The sequence below is a fragment of the Mustela lutreola genome, chromosome 2 (genome assembly GCF_030435805.1).
Source record: "Mustela lutreola isolate mMusLut2 chromosome 2, mMusLut2.pri, whole genome shotgun sequence".
Lineage (NCBI taxonomy): Eukaryota > Metazoa > Chordata > Mammalia > Carnivora > Mustelidae > Mustela > Mustela lutreola.
This window is the reverse complement of record NC_081291.1, coordinates 163,855,851-163,880,165: the sequence shown is the minus strand read 5'-3', so window position 1 is coordinate 163,880,165 and position 24,315 is coordinate 163,855,851. Positions and strand designations below refer to the sequence as shown.

General features: G+C 35.0%; 1 protein-coding gene across 36 annotated transcripts in view; it reads right to left on the bottom strand.

The window, feature by feature from the left end:
• ZBTB20 (zinc finger and BTB domain containing 20) overlaps positions 1-24,315 on the bottom strand; it is an 816,455-nt gene that overhangs the window by 249,581 nt on the left and 542,559 nt on the right. For 23 of the 36 annotated variants that reach the window (XM_059164023.1, XM_059164028.1, XM_059164024.1 and 20 more), the window contains one exon: positions 7,599-7,698. The exons of the other annotated variants lie outside the window; for them this stretch is intronic. The gene's annotated coding sequence lies outside the window, so the exon portion shown is untranslated. The remainder of the gene's footprint in view (positions 1-7,598; positions 7,699-24,315) is intronic. 36 annotated transcript variants of the gene reach the window in all.

Below are 24,315 nucleotides of genomic sequence, written 5' to 3'. Positions count from 1 at the left end.
TTCTTATAAATTTATCAAATATGCCATTAAAATTTCCATAAAATTTTCACATCAGCAATGACCCAGTTTATACTAGTTTGCTTTTTTTCTTGTTAATCTACATTGTTTTATTTAATCTACTATGCTACAATAGAAGCATCATATTTTTTTTTAGCATGTTACAGATTATCATTAAGTTTCTTGTTAATATCTAGTGGTATTCAAAGGAAATCCAATTTTCTTACCATCTTCTGTAATGAATTTCCTTTGACTATAATTGGGGATTTTAAGAACTATCCTTAAAAAATAAAGCAATAAGAACTACTTCAAAATTCTCCTATTTAAAGAGTAAACAACATGAAGTATTCTGGAAGAACACAGGCTATTAACAATTGAATATGATGCAATTATTGATATCTAATCACTATTTCATTTCAAGAATCACACAGTATTTGGCAAATGAAAACTTAAGGGTAGTTGCTGATGTGGGAGTGGGAGTTGCCAGATATATTTATTATTTGTAAGGGCAAAGATGAAAGTAGCTATAAGTGGGACTAACTTGGATAGAAGCACATTGATTACAAAGGGTTGATTCTTTGTGAACCAAACAAAGGCATATGCTTGCCTAACAAAAGAACTGGAAGAAAGAGTATATATTAAATCGTACAGTGGCCCAACAGTTTATAAAATTGAAAGTTTAAATGAATAGGTGGGTCATCTAGCAGGAGAGGGAGACTTTAATGACATTTCAACTATATTTTCTTTCTCTGTATGCATTTGTGTATACAGAAAACAGGTACATTCTTTTCACAGCACATATTTACTAAGTACCTACTTTGTGTTAGAAGCTCTCTACTACCCAAATAAGTGGTTTAACTTTTTGTGATTATCCTCTCTTATAGCTGTATTATAAAACTAACAATAATCGATAACTGACCTAATGTATTATAACAAAAAAGGGAAACTGAACAGGAGGAGAAATGAAGAAATGGCAACCTAAATTTCTCATTTCATACAGCATACTTAATACATACATAATTAATGATGATAATTAAAGAAAACAGGACTGGATTTTTAAAAATAATAGTAATCATTATTTGAAGAATAAACTATACCTTATGATTTCTAAATTTACGAGATTAATAACAGTTAGAACCATCATATATCAAAAGAGGAAGAAAAGAGAGAGAGGGAGAGAAAAAAAGAGGGGGATAGAGACATGACCAAGGATCTATAAAAACACAGATAATATACAATGAAATTTCTGAGGTAGGGCCAGATAAATTTTTACAAGAATAAATAATAGTTAATTTATTAAAAGTAAAACAGAAATGCCATTGCAGAGTTTTTTTTTTTTTTTTTTTTTAAATACAATATCTAAACATAGAGTAGTATTTTAAGAGCACTAGTTTTGGTAGTAGAGAAACTTGAGTTCAAATCTTACTCCTGCCATTTAATAGTTATAACTTCTTTCCTATGGAGGAGTTTATTTAGCTTATTTGCTTCAATTTCCTAGTTTATACAGTGGGAATAAAAATAACTGATTATAGAGAGGACAGAATAAGATCATATCTATGAAGTTCAGTGTCCAGTCCAACTAAACATTCAATTATAAGTGTTACTTATAGTATTTGTTTTAAAATGATATACCTAAATAAAAGAGAGGTGAAATACAAAGGAGCGTCACTTAAGATATACTGTTAACTAAAAAAACTGATACAGTATAAAATGAGAAAACTGAAGCAGAGTGAAATTTAAAAAAGAAAGTGACAATCTTTACAAAGAAACTAAGGATAGCAAAGGGGGCTGAAGCTATAAGCCTGCTCAATCTGGACCCAGAAACACAGAGAGGTGGCTGGAAGTAATGAAGCCAAAAGGCTCCATATGAAATGGTGGATCTGAGCCTGGCTCACTACTTCAGCAAGAGGCTGCAATAAATTTGGCCAACTGCTGCCTGGGGCAATAGCTTATAGACCTGCAGGCACTGAGAGATGGAAGGACAAAGACACAGATTCATGATCAAGTACCCTTAAAGAGAAAATCTGAAGCTACCACTACAAAATTTGGATTGGGACTAGGAACCCAGGAATCCCAATAGAGGTAACAGCAAAGCCACTAGTCAAGGAGGTATGCACAAAGAAAAAAAAGGAAGAAAAAAACCCAAGAGACAAGTTAAAAAAAAAAAAAAAAAGCCTTATGACCCACATTAACCTGCAAAACAAAATTCTAAAACATAGCAAGAAATCTAATGATAAGAAGAGTGACTAATAAAATTACTAATTAGAACATTCACTACAGGTGAATTTGATTTTATAAAATTGTCTGACAATGACCTCAACATGAATCTGTTTGTAATGCTCAGAGACAAAAAGATCATACCCATAAAAGAATAAGAAATTATTAAATAACAATAGAGAGTAGTAAGAAAAGAATAGGTGAATGAAGAACCCATCCGAAATCTTAAAAATGAAAAATATGTTCAATGAGATTAAAAATGCAATAGGATAATTTAAGATTGGGCAATTTCAAGGAGAGTATTAGTGACTTGGAAGGTAATACTAAGGAATGCACTCAAAAAAATCACAGAAAGTAAAATACGTCTTTAGAAAACAAAAGAGCAATTGAAATATGTAAATTGACTAGGAAACACCAATATATGTCTTATAAAAATCCCTGAAGAAAATGGAGGTAATAACAAAGAAAGAAACAATAAAGGAAAAGATCGTAACAGAATTTTCTAGCATTAGAGTTCTGAGGTTAGAAAGTATACCCTGAGTTCCTGACTGATAATTCAAGATAAATCCATATCTAGACACATTTGAGAGAAACTATTAGACATCAAGGATATAGAAAAACTTTTAAAAGTCACCAGGGAGAAAAAGCAGACTACTACAAAGAGATGAAAACTAGATTGATAGCAGATTCCTCTTAAGTAATGATAGTTGAAGAACAATTGTGTAAGATTAATTGATTAAAATCCTCAACTGCTGAGCAAAAATACCCAGATAAATTGCTATTTAAGATAAATGATAAAATAAAAACATTTTTAGATATATAAAAAGAGTATACTCTCCAAGGTTCTCCCAAAAGAATTACTAAAAGATGTAATTCAACAAGAAGAAAAGTGAACCCAGAAAGGAAGTCATATCATCCAAGAATAATGGTGGACATAGCAATAGCTGAAATATATGAGTAAATATAATTAGGCATTAACTATAAAAATCACTGATAACCACTTTTGTCTATGTTTAAAGCAAATATGTAAAACTAAAACTCCATTCAATAATTAGAACAGATTGATAATTAGTAGATAAAACATGCTAGGCATCTTTTTTACATTAAGGAGAATGCCAGAAATACTAGAAGGTGGATTGTTTTTTATTAGAAAAATATATAGTTAGGTATACATATAAAACTTTAATATGAGCACTAGAGAAATAGATAAGCCACCTACAAATTTCAAGTCAGCAGGAAAATCCATGTCCAGGTCACAAAAAATTTTTAATTGAACTCATATAAAACACATCCTCTCATTATAATGCAATTAAACTCTGGATCAATAATAAAAATAGAGTAAGTTTAAGTTTAGAAAGTAAAAACATACACTTTAACCTAAGGGTTAAAAAAAAATCAAACAGACATTGCAAAATATTTAAAATTGAACAAAACTACATACTAAAACCAGCTATGCAGCTAATGAAAAACTTGGAAGAAAACTTAGAGAGTAAAATTCATCTTTGAAAATAAGAAAAAGCATTGAAATTAAATGAGTAATAATTTAACACAAGAATCTAGAGAAAGAAAAATGGTGTAGACCATTAAGAAAGTAGACTGAAGAAAATAATCTTGATAAAAGCACAAAGTAATGATACTTAATACAAAGACACAATACTGTAGATAAAATAAAAGACAGGTTTTATTTTATTTTTTTTTAAATAAAAATATCATGTGTTTTTATTCCCAGGGGTACAGGTCTGTGAATCGCCAGGTTTACACACTTCACAGCACTCACCATAGCACATACCCTCCCCAATGTCCATAACCCCACCCCCCTCTCCCAAACCCCCTCCCCCCAGCAGCCCTCAGTTTGTTTTGTGAGATTAAGAGTCACTTATGGTTTGTCTCCCTCCCAATCCCATCTTGTTTCATTCATTCTTCTCCTACCCCCCTAACCCCCCATGTTGCATCTCTACTTCCTCATATCAGGGAGATCATATGATAGTTGTCTTTCTCCAATGGACTTATTTCGCTAAGCATGATACCGTCTAGTTCCAAAAAGACAGGTTTTAAAAAAAAAAAGTGAAACAGAAAAATGTCTAACAATGAGTAAGGAAAAAAGCTCAGATATTTAATATTAGGAATAAGAGGGGGCATATTAAAGATAAAATTAAAAATCATGAGAGCATTATGAACAATTTTATGCAAATAAGTTTGAAACTGTAGATTAACTGTTAATTGTGTATCTTAAAAAAACTTATTAAAATTGACTTAAGATGAAATAGAACACTTGAATAACCAATAACCATGGAAGAAATTGAATTGATAATCATAAGTCCACCCTACTCTACCTTCCCACTATGGACAGAAAATACCAGGTCCAGATGATTTTTCAGGCAAGTTTTACAACACTTTCAGAGTAGGTAATCCCTATTAATATGACTACTATTTCAGAAACAGAGGGGAAAAAACAGAAAGAAATGAAAGTTGCTCAACTTATTTTATGTGGCTAATATCACCATGACATCAAAACTCCACAGTAACAGTTTAAAAAAGGAAAATTAAAGACTAATCTCCTTGTACAAACATATTACATAAAATACCAGCAAATTAAACTCAACAGTAGGTTAAAAAACACATCAGGACCAAGTAAAGTTTTTTTCCAGGAATGTAAGAAATGTTTAGTATCCGGAAATATATTAATATCCTATAATATATTACCATATTAATGGGTAATTTTATCATATTATTGATGTAGAAAATGCACTGGATAGAATTTGTCTAGTATTCCTGATTAAAAATGCACTGCTGGAAACTTTCTCAACTTAATAATTTCAATTTATTCTCTAAATTACCATTAAAGTAAGAAACAGAACAGATATTCACAATATCATTGCTTTAATTCAGTACTCTATAGAGGCCTCAGTCATGCAATATGACAGGAAAAAGAAATTGAACACTTAAGAATCAGAATTTAAGAGAAAAGCTGTCAGTACTTACAGATATACATGCCTGTGTAAAAATATCTAAGAGAATTTTCAGTTTAGTTATTAGAACTAATAAAAAAGTTCAGCAAAGTTGCAAAATATACACCAATAATGACTAATAAACAATGAACCAGAAAACAGACTCTATACATAAAAGAACAAAAATCTAAGTAATATGAGAAGAAATCTAACAAAATAGGTTCTAGCAAGACCTTTATGGTAAAACTTATAAAACATTACTAAAGAATATGAAGGAAGATCTGATTTAGTAGAGGAATATAGTCTGTTAATGGGTAGAAAAACATAATTTTATAAAAATGTCAATTCTCCCCCAGATTATTCTCTGAAGTTGATATAATTGCAAATAAAATTCAGCAAGACTTTTGTAAGTCTTGACCAACTAATCCTAAATTTATCCTGAATAGCAAAAGGCAAGGGAGCCAAGAGAATTTTAAAGAACAATATAGAGAGATTTGTCTTACCAGATAGCAAGAATACTATAAAGTTACGATAACTGAGGCACTGTGGTGTTAGCACGAGAATAGAGAAATAGTTTATTGGTTGAAATAAAGATTCTGAAAAAAAAATTAATGTAGGCAAGAGATGGCATTGTAAATTAGTGAGTAAGAATGGCTAACTTGTTAAATGGTGCTGGGATTAACAGGGTTATCCATGGAAAAAGAATAAAATAGGGTACATGTAAGATATCACATACAAAAATAAATGCCAAGAAGTTCAGAGATTTAAATGTAAAAGGCCAAACTTCTAAATTGTTAGAAGAAAATAAAGGAATGAAGAAAATAAAAGAAGGTTGTCATATGGAAGCGTTCATTGATTGATTCCATATGTCATATGGAAGGATTTCTAAATGACAAAAAAGCACTATATACATCATATATATAATATATTATTTTTAAAATGTAGGTTTCATACACAGCATGGGGCTTGAACCCCGAGATCGAGACTTGCATTCTCTACTGAGTCAGTCAGATGCCCCAGCACAAACCATAAAAATTAAAATATCAATAACTTAAGTGCTTTAAAATTGGAAACTTTTCCAAAATAAGCTACACAGATTAGGAAAATATATTTGTAAATAGACATAGATTAGGAAAATATATTTGTAAGCCCTATTGCCCAAAGAACGAGAATCCAGAATACTACAACCAAAATCAAAACCAAAACCTAAACTGCTCCAAATAACAACAGCAAAGCAAATAACCTAACAGAATGATGGGTAAACATACAAACAGGCAACACACAAAAGAAATCCAATGGTTTATAAGTAAAAAAAAATTTTTTTAAATGAGATATTATTTAATACCTATCAAATTGACAAAAAATTTAAGTCTAGCCATCCCAAATGTTATGAAGTATGTGGAGAAGTTCTCACAGATGGCTAATGAGAATATAAATTGCTACTACCACTTTGGAGAGAAATTTTACATTCCTAGTGAAATTGAAAATGCACATTTCTTATAGTTAGGCAATTCCTCCTACATGTAAACACATGTATAAAAATGTTAACTGCAGTATTAGCTGTGATTGGGAAATACAAAAAACAGCATCTAACAATGAGAGACTCAACAAATTTCTACAGTAGAATACACTTTATAGAAGCCATACAATGGCTTATGGCTTATGTAAAACTAGTTCATAATGACAGAGGTCAGAATACTTTTGGTTTTTAAAAAAAATTTTTTTTGTTAAAGGTTTGGAGAATATCACACTCAAGAAAGCACAAGGGACTCTTCCTAGGTATGGTGACTGTTGTGTATCTTGGATTGGGTATTGTCACATGGATATATACTTACATAAAAGCTCATTGAGCTATATACTTAATTTGTGTATATCATTTTCTGTAACTTAGAATAATAATAGATAAAAAACAGGTTTAGAAATAAGTGTGCCAAATATTTGTTTAATTTGGGTGTGGATTCTTGTGCGTTCACATTATTCTTTATATTTTTATGGGCCTGAAGTATTTTAGTTTAAAACAATTGATAAGACAAACTACTGCTTTTCCTTACTAGAATTAATCAAGGTGAAAGAAAGCTCTAGTGTCACCTTCTTTTCACTGTCCTTGACAATAGATCTCAGGACTTCAGGAATCAGCAAACACTTCACAGCCAAACATACTTACAAAGTGTTTTGTCAAAGCAAAAGCATAACTTTCCATTCAGCTCCTGACTACATGTAGAATCTAGGCTTTCTGAAGTGAGTGACCAGCAGCATATGTTGTTGATATGATGCTACCAATGCACAGAGATCATCTAGTCAGGTTTTCAAAAGATGAAGCTGGGGGTGCCTTGCCAAGGACTTTTTTGATATGAATCAACAGGTGGTTTGGCATCAACACTGCTATTTGCTCGTGCATTTCACCTCTGGTTTCAGAAAAGAAAAAAGAGACGATACCTTTTCAATGCTGTATTTCAAGTCGACCATATGGAAGGCAAGGTTTTATTCCAGCCAATTCTCTTTCTCTCAAAGCGTGGAGGAAAAGTGCCAGCCACTGCTACTCTCGCCACCAGCCACGGTACAGATGTTTGGAAAATGCAAAAACGGAGAAATGAAACAAAAAGAAAACCCTCAAAAATAAAGTTTTGCATAAATGAAAAATAGAGTATATAATTATCATGGCTGCAAAAAGGTAAATGCATTTTTTATTTTCCCCTTGTGCTAAACTAAGAGCCAAGACGAACAAAAACATTGATGTTTTAACTTAATCAGTGTTTTGTTGAAACTGACAAGGACCAACTAGAAAATGGCTAAAGGTGGGAATAAAAACCAGATTTCTTTTAATCTGATAAAAGATTTTTTATCTCCAAGAATGTTAGAATATGACCTACTTAAATGAGTACTTACTAAAGGAAGAGACCCATTTAAAAATATATGTTTTCAGGTGCCAAAATGGGAATGGGGAAAGTGTTTCTTTCAAATTTTATAAGAGAAAAATCTTAATTGAAATTGTAATGGTTCCTTATGAGACTCAGATAAAATACGGCTTAGGAATAAATGTCTTCAAACTATTCAAACACATATATCCCTAAACTGGCTTAGTCAGGAAGCAACCCCCATTACTCCAAAAACAAATGCCCTATTAGACTTAAGTACATCAATGTAAGTTATTCAAATGAGACTGTTTCTTTGAAAGAAATTTTGAGGCCCAGCTCTGCCACAAACTTGTTTATCTTTGTTTATGTTATTAAACATCTTTGGGTCTCTGTATCCACATATTAAGCCTGAGTGTGATACAAAGTCATCAACTATCATCAAGCTCCTTTCCAGCCCTAAAACCCTACGAATCTAATGAAATTACTTTAGCATTAGAATTTTTTTCTCTTTTCCTTCATTTATTAAAATAAATAGACAATCATGTAAGTAAATACATACTAAAAACACATACACACACACTAATCAGCTATCCCTCAGACTAGTAAGAGAGAACATTTTTTTATTATTGGTGCCATTATCTATTCCCTAATGCGTATTTAAAAAGAGAGTTCCCATAAAAAAAAAAAAAAAGACTTTTATTTTTTCCTGAATTAAAAATAACATATTATTTCTTTGCCATTTAAGTTCTATTAAAAATATAAAATGCAAAATCATTACAGAAATCCTATCAAGAACTTTAAAAAGAAAGAAAAAGTCACTAGAACTCCATTTAAATTTCAAATAGTTCATTTACATGTGTTCTTTTACAGAAAATATAAGTGCCCTGCCTCAAACTACCTTCACCTCCTTTTCCAGGGGTAATATCCTTAACTGTGGAAAACACAGGACCCTCTCTCATACCCTTCCCACCTGTCTTCTGAGGTAACAAAGCAGAGGTATAGATTGCAGGGTGAGATATTTGGGATGGGAGTAGAGCATTTCATCTGGGAGACAGTACTGTGGTCAGTCTGCCAAATCGAAAAGCAAGGTAAGTCCCGTCACTACTTTGGCAAGAAATATGGGTTCTCACGGCTAAACTATGATAACGATTTTTACACAAGACTTTTTAAAAATGAAAGCACCTGAGGCAACAGCAGAAAATAAGTCTGAGAATGCAAGGTTTTCTCGTCAATATTTAAGCCAGACAAGACAATATCAATGAACCTTTAACCGAGGGTCTAAAAAAATTACGGGGCACCTGACACCTTGATGAGTAAGAGACGCTCAACTTTATGAAAGGCCAGAGTCCTAGGGTGAAGTCTCCATTGTTCCCAGTGCTGATATGCCCATGGCACCAGTGGAGGCAGAATAATCTGGCCCAACAGGCCAGGCTCCTGTTACAGGCTCCAGCTTAGCTCTGCATGCAGATAAGCCTGGCACCCACCACACTGCACACTCCAGGAACACCAAGGGTGGGTCCCCAAGGGAGGAGGGCTACTCAAACAGCAAGGCAAGAATTGGAAGTTGCACAGCGTATGAGCACTCCCTGCTGGCAGCTGAGGTTGGAGATGAAGCGGTAGAGTCTTAGGGCTCTCGAAGGTTTCTGTGAGGAGGCCAATGGACCTACCTGACTTTTCAGGGACAAGAGCATGGCTCTGACAAGGTGTAGAGGGATCCAGATGCTATCCTGAATGAGGAGGAGGTTAGGAAAGAGGCTGCTGATGGGAGGAACTCCAAGAACTGGCAAAAATGAGGTTTGAAGCTGGTATACACTTTTCATTAACTTTCCCAGCTATTAACATTTTATAAAGTATATACGGGTCCCCCCACGTGTGTGGAGAATGAAGGAGGTGCAGCAGAAAATGAATTACTGTGCAGCTCCCTTTATTCCAGCAAGAGAATCCTTGGGACAGTGGCATGTATTTGCAATGTTTATGTTTTACTGGGAAATCTTATCCATAGCCCAAATGGAATTGCCTGGTGCGTCCCCTATTCCAAGGTGCCCACGTTCCAAACAGGTGGTCCCTGTTTATCTGGACAGCCTAGGGCAGCAATACTGGTATCTCCCTAGTGCTCTGTTCTGTTAGGGTTCTTCTGTAGGAGAAGATGAAGGTCAAGATGGCAGCCTGCTAAAAGCAGCAGTATTTCAGTTGCAGGAATAACTTGCTTGTCATCAACTTGTTAATGCAATAGTCAAACATTTCTTTGACATGTACAGTATCAGCTAACTTCAGCAGATAAAGGGTCTAGAACAGGAAGATGCTGCAGATGCTTTAGCTCCGAGGAAGGCTTAGCAGAGCCAAAACGTCAGCAGGGCCTGTTTGTTCCATCCTTTCCATCGGGCTCTGTGAAAGAAATGTTAGATTACTGCAATGACAAGTTTGTGACAAGCAAGTCATTTGTGCAACTGGTGCGCTCCTGTTTTTATCTGTTTACCATTCAGACTTGTGAATGCCATTTCAAGCACTTACAGGATTTCTGGCTCCCATTAAGGGGAAATGGTTCCTCCATGTTTAGAATTTTCTGCCTCAAAGAGAATTACTAAGCAATTATTTATTCCTGTGGTCACAGTGTCACACAAAAGCACTCTTGAGTTGTTTAGTTGGACTCTGAATCATGAAATGGAGTCCTGCAGACTGGATAGCTTGGAGCATCAGAAATTTCTCGTCTAGTTTATTGGAATGACTACAAAGCAAGCCTGTGAGAGTCAATAAAATTGCGGCCAGCTTGAAATACCTTGCTCTTTTGCTCCGGGATCATATATCAAGGCCATATGCTTCAAGGCACATAAATTCACTTGTAATGAGTGGATCCTGAGAAGCCAAGGCATGACTATGTCACACACACTGACATGTGATCTAACATATGATAGTTTTGGTGACAAGGACTGCTTTAATTGTTGAGAAGGGAACTTATACAGCTTTCTCCTTGTATTCTGTGGGTAATCACAGGGTCAATCCAAATCCAGAAAACATTTTAAGCATGTGGTTAAAAAAAAAGTAATATAATATAAAATTTACTGGGGATCATCTTCTCTAGGCTGACTTTTTCTCAGTAAATGGAGACCCCTGGCAGGGTCTCCATTTTAGGTCAAGATTTCAAGACTGATTCATTCGATTCGTCATCTGAGATCATGGAGTGACTTTTGGTGAGTCATTTTAACCTCTTAGGAAGAGGGATAAAATAATAATACCTTGTTCACTCAACATGAATTGGGCTCAGGGTCAATATTATCAGAGATGAAGAGTACCTTCAGAGTTCAAGAACAAGAATAGTATTTCCTAAAAGCCATGTATTTTTTATGATTTAAAATATTTGCACACTGTTAGTACTGAATTTATGAATAATTACAGGTAGACTTTTCAAAGAACACAGAAGCATGACGTTTTGAAGCAGAGAGAATACCACAGTATCTGGGGAGGTAGGTCAAAGCTGAAATAGTGTGGAATGTCAAGGATCAGATGGGAAGTAATGATGTAGAATGAGGCAGAGCTTGGTATATCTGACCAGACAATGTTATGGAAATAGATAACAGTCCTCACTAAATAAAAATTTTATTGTCAATAACTATTTGCCAGACACTACCTGTGTTACACAATTTACATGTTTAATATAGCCTTCACATGAACTCAATGGTATATGCATTATCATTTTTTTTTAACATGTGGAAATTAAGACTTGGAGAAATTTAAATACGTTACCATAAATCTGTTAAGTAGCCGAGATTTGAAACTAGCTTTCCTCACTCTTAAGCCCTTACACTCTTAACCACTGGAGAACTAAAGTCATTTCCACTGCCTTCAAAAGTCTTTTCTTTCTCTGGTATACTGGAAAACATTTTAATCTGTAAATGCAGATATTCAAGATTTCATATAAAAGGACCAGTGAGAATATTCTGGCTCTAGCTGTATTGCCACCTTTCTTAGGCCCCTGGGAAAGCTGAGCCTCGTGAAGATATCATTCCTTTTGCCCCAGCCTGACCTATTCCTACTTGCATACCCTGGGGAAGAGGTGAAAGTGATTCCGACCTAGTCACGCATCTTTGCTGTGAATGCAGGGTGTCTGGCCGCATCTCCTGTGTCCATGCCAAACCCTTTCTCTGTCTTCAGGTGTACAGTCTTTTGTTCCCCCTACTCTTTGCTCCCATGTTACCTCCAGGGAGCCTCCTTTTGTTACTTTCTGCTACTCTTTTTAGGAGAAGGGCTGGACATCTTTCTTACCATGACAAGGATCGCTGAGACAGTATAAACTTCAAACTTTGCACAGAATGTATCCTTTGTTCAGTCTTCTGCTTGTTTCTTTTTAATGATAGCTTTGCCACAGGTCCCATTCCTACGCAACTCGGAACTACGCAAATCAAACTGGTGAAGAGACTTCTTGGCAACTCCATCTTCAAGTGAGTATGTGTCCAAGATGTAGGGACCTCTGAAGGAGGTGTGTCTTCTGAATATTATGTGTCTAAAAGCTGCTTTGCTTGAAAGAGTGGCAAAGAATAAGCTCAGTGAGATCTGTATTGACATTTCCTGGTCTCTTTTTAGTGTGTGTTCAGAGTGGGTCATAAGAGCCTTCAGCTCACACAAACTGTTCTGTTTGTTTTTTTAATGATATTTCTACCTTTTTGTTGTTGTTATTGTTGTTTTAGCTTCTAGGCATTTTCCCCAGCATAGGGTTCTTTCTTAAAAGCTACTCAAAAAGACCCTTTGCATAATGTAAAATAATAGGCTCAGCAATTAAATAACCAGTGGCCTGAGTTTTTACCTAGTGCCTGAGCTTGCTCACGGTGGCCATTCAGCCTTTATGGCACACCAACAGGGGCATAGGGCTCTCAGCCTCACAGGCAATCCCACACTGCTTTAGAACCCTTCTGTACAAAATAAGGTTCCTTATGTTGAACCTTAAGTTGTCTTTCTAAAACTCCCTCCATGGCTTCTAGTCTTTTCTCATACCACTTTTCAATCCTCAGAGCTTCATGGGATCCATAATTTAATGGCTTACTTAAAGACGCCCCTTGTACATATCATATACCGGTAAATGGGTTTAGATTGCCCTGCTTTGTCCTTTTCTCCTCACCCCACAAGAGTTAAATTCCCACTCTATCCCTCCGAAAATGCCGGAAGAAATGAAAGCCAGTCAGTCTACTAAGTTTTTCATTTCCATTTGGATGTAGACAACATGTGTGGCAAAGAATTCTTAATCTCTGATTTTCTGTCCTAATTTGTGGAAGATCTTGCCAGACAACCTCAGGCAGATTTGACGGTTATAGCTATTTATAGGGTAACCATATAATTTATTGTCCAACCAGGACATATTTTGTGAAAGGTCCCTGTGAATAATTATATCAAGACCATAGTCACAAGCCAGAATTGTCCCAGGCAAATCTACACAGTACCTTGCACATGCCTTTACTCCAATATATACCTCTTTGTATCAGTTACCTGTTTACATGTTTGTTTCTCTCACTAGTTTGTGAGCACTCTTTCCTGATGGAAACTTAGTTACCCGTGTCCCTCCAGTACCTAGATGAGTGCTAGGCAAGTAGAAAGAGTATGGCAGATTTTTCCCCCCTTTTTTCTAACTGAGGATGTCTTTTCCCTAATTGCAAGGGCCTCTACATTTTTTCATAGCAAACACCACCAACACTTACTGGCTTCATGTTTGGGGGGGATGAATCAAAAACATTTCACTTAGTACAGTAGGAAGGGAATGGTGTAAGTTCAATGGTAATGGGTTTGACTTTGAGAACTGACAGCAACAAGCAGAGGGTGAAGTGCGATAACTTTTCCACTAAAATTTTATAACTTTTTATAGAACACTGAACAATATGCTCTAATCTCTTTGTTCACAAGCAAATTTTTTTCAGCAGCTGTACCCACAGTTCCAAGTTTGTAGTAAAGCAGGTGTTATAGGAAATGATCAGAACATAGTGTGATAGCTACATATGTGACCACATGTAACAAAGGCTAACATCCTGTGATTCCTGAGAATTGTCCACTAAAACCTTGGTGGCATTGCTATTGCTTTCACATATGCCAAGCATATTTAGAAATCTGTAGCTTCCAGCAGTTTTTGCCTGTGAGTAACGGCGACTTTAAAAAAGAGAGAGAAGTTGGGGCACCTGAGTGGCTCAGTAGGTTAAGCTTCTGACTCTTGATTTTGGCTCAGGTCATGATCTCAGAGTTGTGAGATCAAATCACACCCAGTGTGGAACCTGCATTAGACTATCTCTCTCTAAAAGACAGAGAGAGAGAGAGAAGAAACTCCTGAAAAATGTGAACCACCATGTAGACCCTTCCAGGAAGATGTGAATCTATCTGGTTTAAACAAAAGAGCTTCACAGGAGACAGTCTCACAACTTCCCTTTCAGTATTCAGAGGCCTCATTATCAAGACGCTACGTGATTAACAAACCTATAGATTTTTCTATCACAAGATAAGCATATTTTATTACTATAGCCCTCAGTGAAGACAAAAGAGAAGGTCTCATTTCCTATTTCCCTTAGCTTGCTTAAAAACTGGCATTAGCCCAGTATCTCAACCTTCCTTTTTCTAAGATGAGTAAAAAAGTCTCCGTGTCTTTGACTTTTCCTTAAAGAACTTTTTCTCAAAATGTTAAATTTAAATTTTATTGGGAGGGTGTTTTATAACTCTTTCTCTCTAAGATGCTCATTCAAATTTTAGTGAATCCAGAACAAGCATGATTAAGTGTCTGACCTATGCTCAGAGGAAATAGTAGAAATGTCTATATTCTGCATGCTTCTTACACATTTCACTATTACCACTATTTTTAAATTTCTGTTTTGCCTTTCACACTCTTGATTAACTTTCTATGTTCTACTTCTAGATGCTATTTTGCCCACAGAGCTAGTCGTTCTTTATTTTCAGTCCATCATTGACATTTACCAAACCATCATGGGTAATGGAAAATACAAGACTTAGAAGAAGGTTCAGAAGAAACACAGTAATATGCCTTCCCTTGCAGACTCTTTAGTTTGTGGAGAGAGAAAAATGTTCCACAAAAATTAAGCAACATCGATATGTATATTCAGGTGTGTGGTATTAGTTCAGCAGCTATTAACATAGGCAAGCTAGTACAGTTATTATGAAATTCTCTCTCTATATATATTTATATGTGGTGATGGAGAAGTGGAATGAACTGCCACTTGGGAGGTTTGCTTTCCCTCCTGTGAAGAATGCTAACATTAATCATGATTTACTGACATTATATTTATTTACTGTTTTACTGAGTGTTTATTTCAAATGATTGCCCTTTCTCTGAAGTCTCAAATTATTGCTATTTGGCCACTGTGCATAAAAGCACCGTATTTTGAAAGCATGTATTCCCTGTCCTCAACATCTAAAATAGTGATTTACAACTATTCAGAATCTCTGGTGTCCTGGTGTTAATGTGATTTTGCAACATTTTTCCCTGCTTACTCCTTCTTAAAATATAATTTTAAATTAAAATAGTTTTTTTTGACATATCAAAATGCTGCTAATGATAATATAGACCACACTGAATTTGTTCTTTTGGAAAACGTGTCTAGATAATCAAGGTAATCAAAGACCAGAATCCAGGCAATGGCATACCATTTCTACATTTCTCCATATTGACTGGTCCCCTAATAAACATTTCCTTAAGATTCTGAAGTGCTTAGTACCAGATAAATAGATTAGAAATTTGATCAATTGATTGTCATTTGAGACAAAATTCAAAGCTCTGCTAGTTAAGTGGAGTGAGACCATAACTCTACTTTTGCCTTAGTTCACCAGAACTCTCATTGGGCCAAGAAAGAAAACATATTAAAATGGCATTGTGTTGGTTATTACCTACTGTTTTAGCATTGTCAGATGATTGGCAAATCAGTTTACCAGGGTTTGCCTGGGATATTTCCTTGCATGGAAGTTAGATTCCATGTTAGTAACTTGCAGATAGAAATATTAAAATTGTTGTTTTCAGGTACAGTTTCCCAAATAGTGAGTTTCATTTTGGCAGAGAGGACAATGAAGATAGATGTGAAAGTGTCATCACCCGTAAGATGAATTAGAGCCTAACAGCAACCTTCCTGGGTCATTGGCCACAGAGTACCACTTCTGGCCAGGAGTCTGATTTTCTATATTGATCTTGCTTTTAAATTATATTAAATAAAAATATGACAATGTTTTTAACAAGCAGCTTATTTATTAAATTTCTAGAGAATCCTCCTCTAAAATATTTTGTCCTACCTATCCTTTTACCCAACCTATCCTCAATTTTTAAAAAAGATTTAATTAATTAATGTATTTGACAGAGAGATCACAAGTAGGCAGAGAGGCAGGCAGAGAGAGAGGAGGAAGCAGGCTCCCCACTGAGCAGAGAACCCGATGCGGGGCTCGATCCCAGGACCCTGGGATCATGCCCTGAGCCAAAGGCAGAGGCTTTAACCCACTGAGCCACCCAGGTGACCCTTATTCTCAATTTTTGATGAGCCTATTGTTTTTATATAATTTTATTCTATAAAAGACTATGGTGTAAGGGTGTCTGAGTGGCTCAGTCATTAGGCATCTGCCTTGGGCTCAGGTCATGATCCCAGGGTCCTGGGATCAAGCCCTGCATCCGGCTCCCTGCTCAGTGGGAGGCCTGCTTCTCCCTCTCCTACTCCCCCTGCTTCTTTTTCCTCTCTCGCTGTCTCTCTCTGTCAAAAAAAAATAAATAAAATCTTTTTTAAAAAGTCTATGGTGTATATTTTCTAACGGGATAATCTATTCTTATACCTGTTACAATTGACTTAATCTATTAGTCTAAGCCCTAATCTAGTCTATTCCCAGCATACAATTCTATGAGAGTAACGTACAAAATCAAACATTCATTACTTCTGGACACATAAATGGTCACTGGATCCATGACTGCTAGTTAAGCAGGTAGCTTTCTGGTCACTATTACATGAGTAGAAACTTAAAAGTATATACTTGGTAATTATTGGGGAAAAGAGGGCTTTGATTATAGAGAAGCATATGGAAGCATAAGCTCATTTTTTTTTTTTTTCAAAAAGAACAAAGGCAATAGCCCCCATTCTGTTGTATGCACATCCAAAATTCAGTATTCACTTTTCTTTATGCTAGATCTGGAGCTGAGTCCTAAAAAGCACTGGTTTAGTAATAATAACACTTCTTACTTGGGGTCTTTTTAAGTTGAAAGTTAGCAAATAGACTTTTAGGAAGGTCAAGGTAGTAATCATTATATAAATCATTCAGTCATTCATAAACTAAGAATAAGAATAATAATTTGCTGGCTAAAAAATAGAGGGAGACAGATTTCTGAGTAAAAATGTCCCGGAGATGGGGTCATAACAAAACCAGAGCTAGATAGGCCATTGACCTCTTGTGCCATTTGGGGTTGGGATCGTGAGTCTCTCTTTGAGTGGCAGCTCAACATATCTCATCTCCAACATACCTCATCCTCATGACAATAGTATATTTCACCTTATGTTAAGATACCTTGTAAACAACCCCTTCAAGTATTCTGTTGCTTATCAGCCATCCAGTCAGGCAGCTACTTCTTTTCTGCCAGGGGTAGCTAACGCTGAAGAGTCAATTTATGTGCCTTCCCTGCTGACGTGGGATCAGAGGTTATTTCCTCAGTACCTCCATCCTATGGTCCTCAGTTCTGTCACTTCATTCTGTGATCAGTAGACGAAATATATATTAGCGAAGAAAGAGCTGAAGAAGTTGCTAGGATTTCTAAGAAAGAAGAACCCATAACTTTCCTGCTTTAGTTAAGAGAACGTTTTAGTATTAACAGAAAGAGATGGTTAAATTGCAGCCCATCAAATTTCAACTACAGTTCCAAAGTGTGTCTAAAGGGATCCAAAAGAAAACAAAATTCCTTCTGTCCTTAGCTATAAATTCTGCAGGATGATTCTATGTTCTCATTTTATTCTGGTTTCTTCCTCTGTTCCAGAAAGGATTAGTGTCTAACATTAAACAAACAGTATATAATAAACAACAGTTATAATATATATTCATAAAATTCTAAATCCACAGCAAGAGGAGGTTAAGTTCTTAGCCCAGCAGATAAGTCTTACTGATAGTAATAGATATGTTTCTAATTTGTTCATGGAAGGTGCTGAAAATGTGCTCTACTAAATCTTGAGGTTTTGGCAGTTTAAAAATCTTATGATTATTGCCATATATTGGATATTCCCCCTTTTCTATGGGATCACAAAAACAATCTAAGTACAGATGAAGGCAGGAGAGCATGTTTATTTCTTTATTAGGACCCATACATGTTACTATATATGTTTTTGTAAATGAATTATGAAGGAAAATACTAAAGTCCTTGATGCAGGCCATATTACAAATCCATGTATACCTATGCTTTCCTTTTTCCTGTTCTCTCAATCCTTGTGCCTATTTTTTCCTTTTTGAATTCAAGACCTGTTCTTATACTGTCAGATGACTTTTGGTGGTTGGAGTCCTTGTGACATTTCTTTGCCTATTCGTGTGTCTAGTTTAATATGACACCCCCAAAAGGACTTCATCCTATCAAAGATGATGACTGATTGGACTTAAACAACGATTTACATATTATGACATAACATAAAATCTGGAAGCAGCATTTATAGCCGATGAAACAAACTTTTAGCCTTACATATGATTCATATTATGAAGCAAATAAATATGTGTTATCTCCTTTTCTGAAATATAACTAAGGGCCCTAGAAGTCCTGAGTTTGTGTTCATTTGTACCAGAACTGAATTGATACTGTTCATTAGGTACTTTTTTTTTTTTTTTCAGCCCTAACAAGAAAATTTGCCATGGTATATAGAAGATCCTACATGAAAGCAAGTACTCATATGTTAGGGACCTGAACTGAAAATCCAGAATGGGAAAGATCAATGAATGAAACAAAGCTTGGGTGAACTCATTCATCTTAGGAATTATTACTGGTGTAATGAGTCCAAGGAAGCGGCAGTTAATATTATTCCATCCAAAACCATTAATAGTTTCAGAATAGTCCCTGGGATATAGGAAACCTGGATTATTTAATCTGAGCATGACCTGAAGCTTGAAAATCCTTCTGGACTTATCCTAGGTTGGATGCAGATCTTCAAGGTAAGACTGGTTGCTGGTAAACCCTCACCTTCCATGTTTCTTTAAAGTCCAGATTTCTGATATATTCCCACATAGGATATGGTAATGATTATACATGGGTTGAGAGCACACAATACTTTAGCAAACTAAAATGTTGCTCTGCTATTGGTCTCTCTTACAAACTTCAAAAGGCCATAATGCTATTATCTAGGGCAGTACATAGGAAAGTTGACATCATAACACTTCAATGATTTAATTTATAAATGGGCCATTCTACTGATGAGTAGAAAGGATAACTGAGAAATGTTTGAAAATGTAAACTGTTTTTGTTTCAGAGGATAATCTTCTCTCTCCAACCTAATAATATTTTTTCCTTATGTAGCTAAATCTCTACCACATGAGGTGCATACATGAACTATTGAGACGTCACCTATGAAGTCTCAACATATATATTTCTACCCTAAAATAGCAAGAACAATTTTGGTCCAAATATGACCCAAGAAAGAAATACCCAGGATATAATCAAGACTGTGTTGCCTATGCATATAGTTATATCCTATAAAAGCCACCAAACCGAGATCATACAATGATGCCATTTATTTCAGTTTCATAAAAGTCTGTTTTAGAGATTCCTATTTTTGTACATGGAGATGAAAATGACATCATATAAAAGAAGCACACAAACACAAAGGTGCGGCAGGCAAATGCAAAATGTCCATATACTGTCAACAAAGTGTTGCCAGTTGTGAAAGAAGTTGACATGCTAATATCCATTCATTCAGACTCGTTACTGAGACACGAAGATAGTGATGGCTGGCAGGCAGTGCATATAAGTGCGGTTACCGAGGCCCCCAAATATTGACAGAGTGCCAGGTTCCAAGAAACTATTGATGTACACAGCCAGCCATAGCTCCAGACACCTCTCAGACAGAGTCTTTAAATGTCACAGATAAATGAATTTTCATGAAACTGGGAGAGAGAAAAGAAGAGCAAGAAGAGTAAAAGAAGACAGAATGAGAGGCAGGATAATAAGAAGAAAGAAGAAAATCGCTTCCATACCACCGGCACGAAAGCCTGTGGCATCTCTTCTCTAAAGCACCTTGCAAACGTTGTGAGATGAAACCTTATGAATGTGTACTGAGTTACCAAAGTACTCAAATGCCTTTAATAATTCCATTGTGTATTTAAAAAGTTAAGGTGGATACTTTAGAATAGCTTCAACAAACTATTTCTGAACAAAATAAGATTCAAATATAAATACTGCAGAACTCAATCTTGGAAAAAAATCAAGATAATGGAACCACAGACACAAATAAACACGAGAAAGTGTCCTAAGCAGTTCTCTTAGTATTTTAGAGGTTAAAAGTCAAGATGCCATGAAAGTCTACTTTTTTGCCAAGACACAGACATGTCCTCTGACAGTTTCCTTTCCCGAGTCCCACTGAAAGCAGTGACACCTAGTGGGTTTGTAATAAGACACCAAGAAATACCTTCCTCCACCTGTTTCTCCCAGCCTTTCCACAGAAAACACCTCCCAGGGAAGCATATGAGGTGAGTCAGTTACTTGACACATGATGACAGAAATGAAGCAAGGTTATAACTAGAAGAACCAAGTGTTCTTCAGAAATCATGTGAAATGCAATATATTTTAAATATAAGTGAAGCTTTTTCAGTTTGGAAAGTCTTTCGTCTGCTGAGGGCACCTTCTCTTGATCTTGATGCACTGTGTCATTAAAAGCAACCACATATTCAAGGTTAGAATATGGCTTGCTTACACATTTTCTTTTCTATATTAGAGTTGTGCAATCTCCACATTTTACATAGAACAATCATGCCAATGCCCACAAACAAAATTCTTTCTTCTATTCAAAAGCACACAGGTTAAGTTTTTTTTTTTTTTTTTTTAAATTCGTAGCAATATGGCTTCAGAAAGCCTCAATTGCCTTTTTACTAGCATTACAATAACTCTTTGTATGAATTATTTTCCTGCACCTGGCTCTGTCTTGGGTACCTGGGACCTTAGCAAGTACTTGGAGAATAAAGTGATATAGCTCATATATTCAAAAGGGGTTTTGTTTTTGCATCAACTTTTTAATGATTTCTTAGTAGTTTTCTTTGTTTATGTTAGGAGATAAAATGAAAGGAATTAGACTTCCTGCCATGGGAATAAAATTATTTTCTGTTTTTAGAGACTTGGTTATTTTTGAGATACAACTGACATACATTATTATATTAGTTTTAGGTGTATAACATGGTGATCTGACATCTGTATTCACTGGAAATATTCACCACAATAAGTATAGTTACCATCTGCCACCACAAAAAATTAATACAATGTTAGTGACTATATTTTCTATGGTTTATATCCCCATGCCATTTAATTTATAACTAGAAGTTTGTACTTCTTGATCTCCTTCACCCATACTTTCTGGCAACCACCAACTTGTGCTCTGTATCTATGAGTCTGAGTTTTGTTTAGTTTGTTTTGCTTTTTAGATTCCACATACAAGAGAAATCATTTGATATCTGTCTTTCTCTGACTGACTTATATCACTTGGCATAATACCCTCAAGGTCCATCCATGTTGTTGCAAATGATAAGTTTTTTTTGGCCGAATAGTATTCCATCATGTATACATACCACATCTACTTTTTCATTTGTCTATGGATGAATACATTTTACTTCCATATTCAGTTATTGCAAATAATGCTGCAATAAACATAATGGTGCTTATATCTTTTTGTGTTAGTGTTTTTGTTTTCTTCAGATAGATAGCAGTGAAATTGCCGGATCGTATAGTAATTCTATTTTTAACTTTTTGAGGAACCTTCATATTGTTTTCCATAGTGGCTGCACCAATTTACATTCCCACCAACATTGCACGAAGGTTCCTTTTTCTCCATATATTAGCCAACACTTGTTCCTTATCTTTTTTTATATCGCCATTCTAACAGATGTAAGGTGATATCTTGTGGTTTTGATTTGCATCTCCCTGATGATTAATGATATTGAGTATCTTTTCATGCACCTGTTGTCCATCTGTATATCTTCTTTGGAAAATATCTATTTAGGTCCTCTGCCCACTTTTAAATTGTATTTTTTATTTCATTGTTATTGAGATGTATGAGTTCTTTATATATTTTGGATACCAATCCCTTATCGAACATATGGTTGCAAACATTTCCCACTCAGTAAGTTACCTTTTATTGTTGATGGTTTCTTTGACTCTGCAGAAGCTTTTTAGTTTGATATAGTCCCATTTGTTTCCTTTGCCTTTGGAGTCGATTCAAAAAACCATTGCTAGGACCAATGTCAAAGAACTTACTGCCTATGTTTTCTTCTAGAAATTTTACGGTTTCAGGTCTTAGGTTCAAGTCTTTAATCTATTTTAACTTTTGCATATAGTGTAGGATAATGGTTCATTTTAATTTGTTTGTAATTAGTTGGCCAGTTTTCCTAACACCATTTACTAAACAAACTGTCTTTTCCCTGTTGTATATTCTTATCTCCTTTATTGTAGATTAATTGACCATATACATGTGGGTTTATTTCTGAGCTCTCTATTCTGTTTCACTGATTTATGTGTCTGTTTTCATGCCAATATCATATAGCTTTGTTCTTCCTTCTAAAGATCTCTTTGGTTATTCAGTTTCTTTCACGGTTCCATATGAATTTTAGAATTATTTGTTCTAGTTCTGTAAAAAAAAAAGTCATGGAAATTTTAATAGGGATTGCATTGAATCTGTTAATTGCATTGGGTAATATGCACATTTTAACAATATTAATTTTCTCAATTCATAAGCACAGAATGTCTTTCCATTTATTTGTATCTCCTTTAATTTCTTTCATCAGTGTTCTACAGTTTTCAACGTACAGGTCTTTCATCTCCTTAGTTAAATTTATTCCTGTTTAAAAAAAAACAACTATTCCTAGGTAGCTTATTCTTTTTTTTTTAGTAGCTTATTCTTTTTGATGAAATTTTGAATGGTACTGTTCTTTTGATTTGGGGTTCTAGTATTTCATTATTAGTGTATAGAAATGCAACAATTTTGAATATTGATTTTGCATCCTGAAACCTTACTGAATTCATTCATTAGTTATAATATTTTTGTAAAAAGATTTTATTTATATATTTACTTTAGAGAGAGAGAGAGAGAGAGAGCAAGCAGGGGGAAGAGAAGAGGAGGAGGAAGAAGGAGGGGTAAAGAATCCCAAGTAGATTCTTCACGGCGCAATAAGAGTTGGATGCCTAACTGACTGAGTCACCCAGGTGCCCCATAGGATTTTTGTTTGTTTGTTTGTTGGTGGAGTTTTTAGGGTTTTCTGTATGTAACATAGAAATTTGCACAGTGACAATTTTATGTCTTCTTTTCTAAATCGGATAACTTTCATTTCTTTTTCTTGACTAATTTCTCTGGCTAAGACTTGCCATAGTATATTCAATAAAAGTAAGAAAGGCAAAGCATTTTTGTCTTGTTCCTGTTATTAGAGGAAAAGTATTTATCTTCTTACCACTGAGTATAACATTAGTTGTGGGCTCATCATATGTCTTTATCATGTTGAGGTATGTTCTGTCTATAACCACTTTGTAGGAGGTTTTTATCAGAAATTAATGTTGAGTTTTGTTAAATGCAATCTTTGCATGTACTGAGATGATCACATGATTTTTATCCTTCATTTTGTTAATGTGTTGTACCATGTTGATTGACTTGTGGGTATTGAACCATGCCTGCATCCTTGTAATAAATCCTACTTGATCATGATTATGTATGATTCCTTTAATGTACTACTGAATTTGATTTTCTATTATTTTATTAAGGATTTCTGCATTTATTGTTAATCAGAGCTATTCACCTGTAACTTTCTTCCTTTTCCTTTTTTTCTTTTCTCCTTTTCCTTTTTCTTTTTGATGTCCCTGTTTGCTTTTGGTTTCAGGGTAATGGGGACTCAAAAAATGAGTTTGGAAATGTTTTCTCCTATTCTTTTTTGTGAGAGTTTGAGAAAAATCAGTATTAATTCTTCGAATGTTTCATAGAATTCACCAGTGAAACTGTCTGCTCTTGAACTTTTGTTTTTTGGAAGGCTTTTCATTACTAATTCAATGTCTTTACTGGTAATTAGTCTATTCCAGAATATCTACTTCTTCATGATTTACTCTGGGAAGACTAGGTTTCTAGGAATTTATTTCT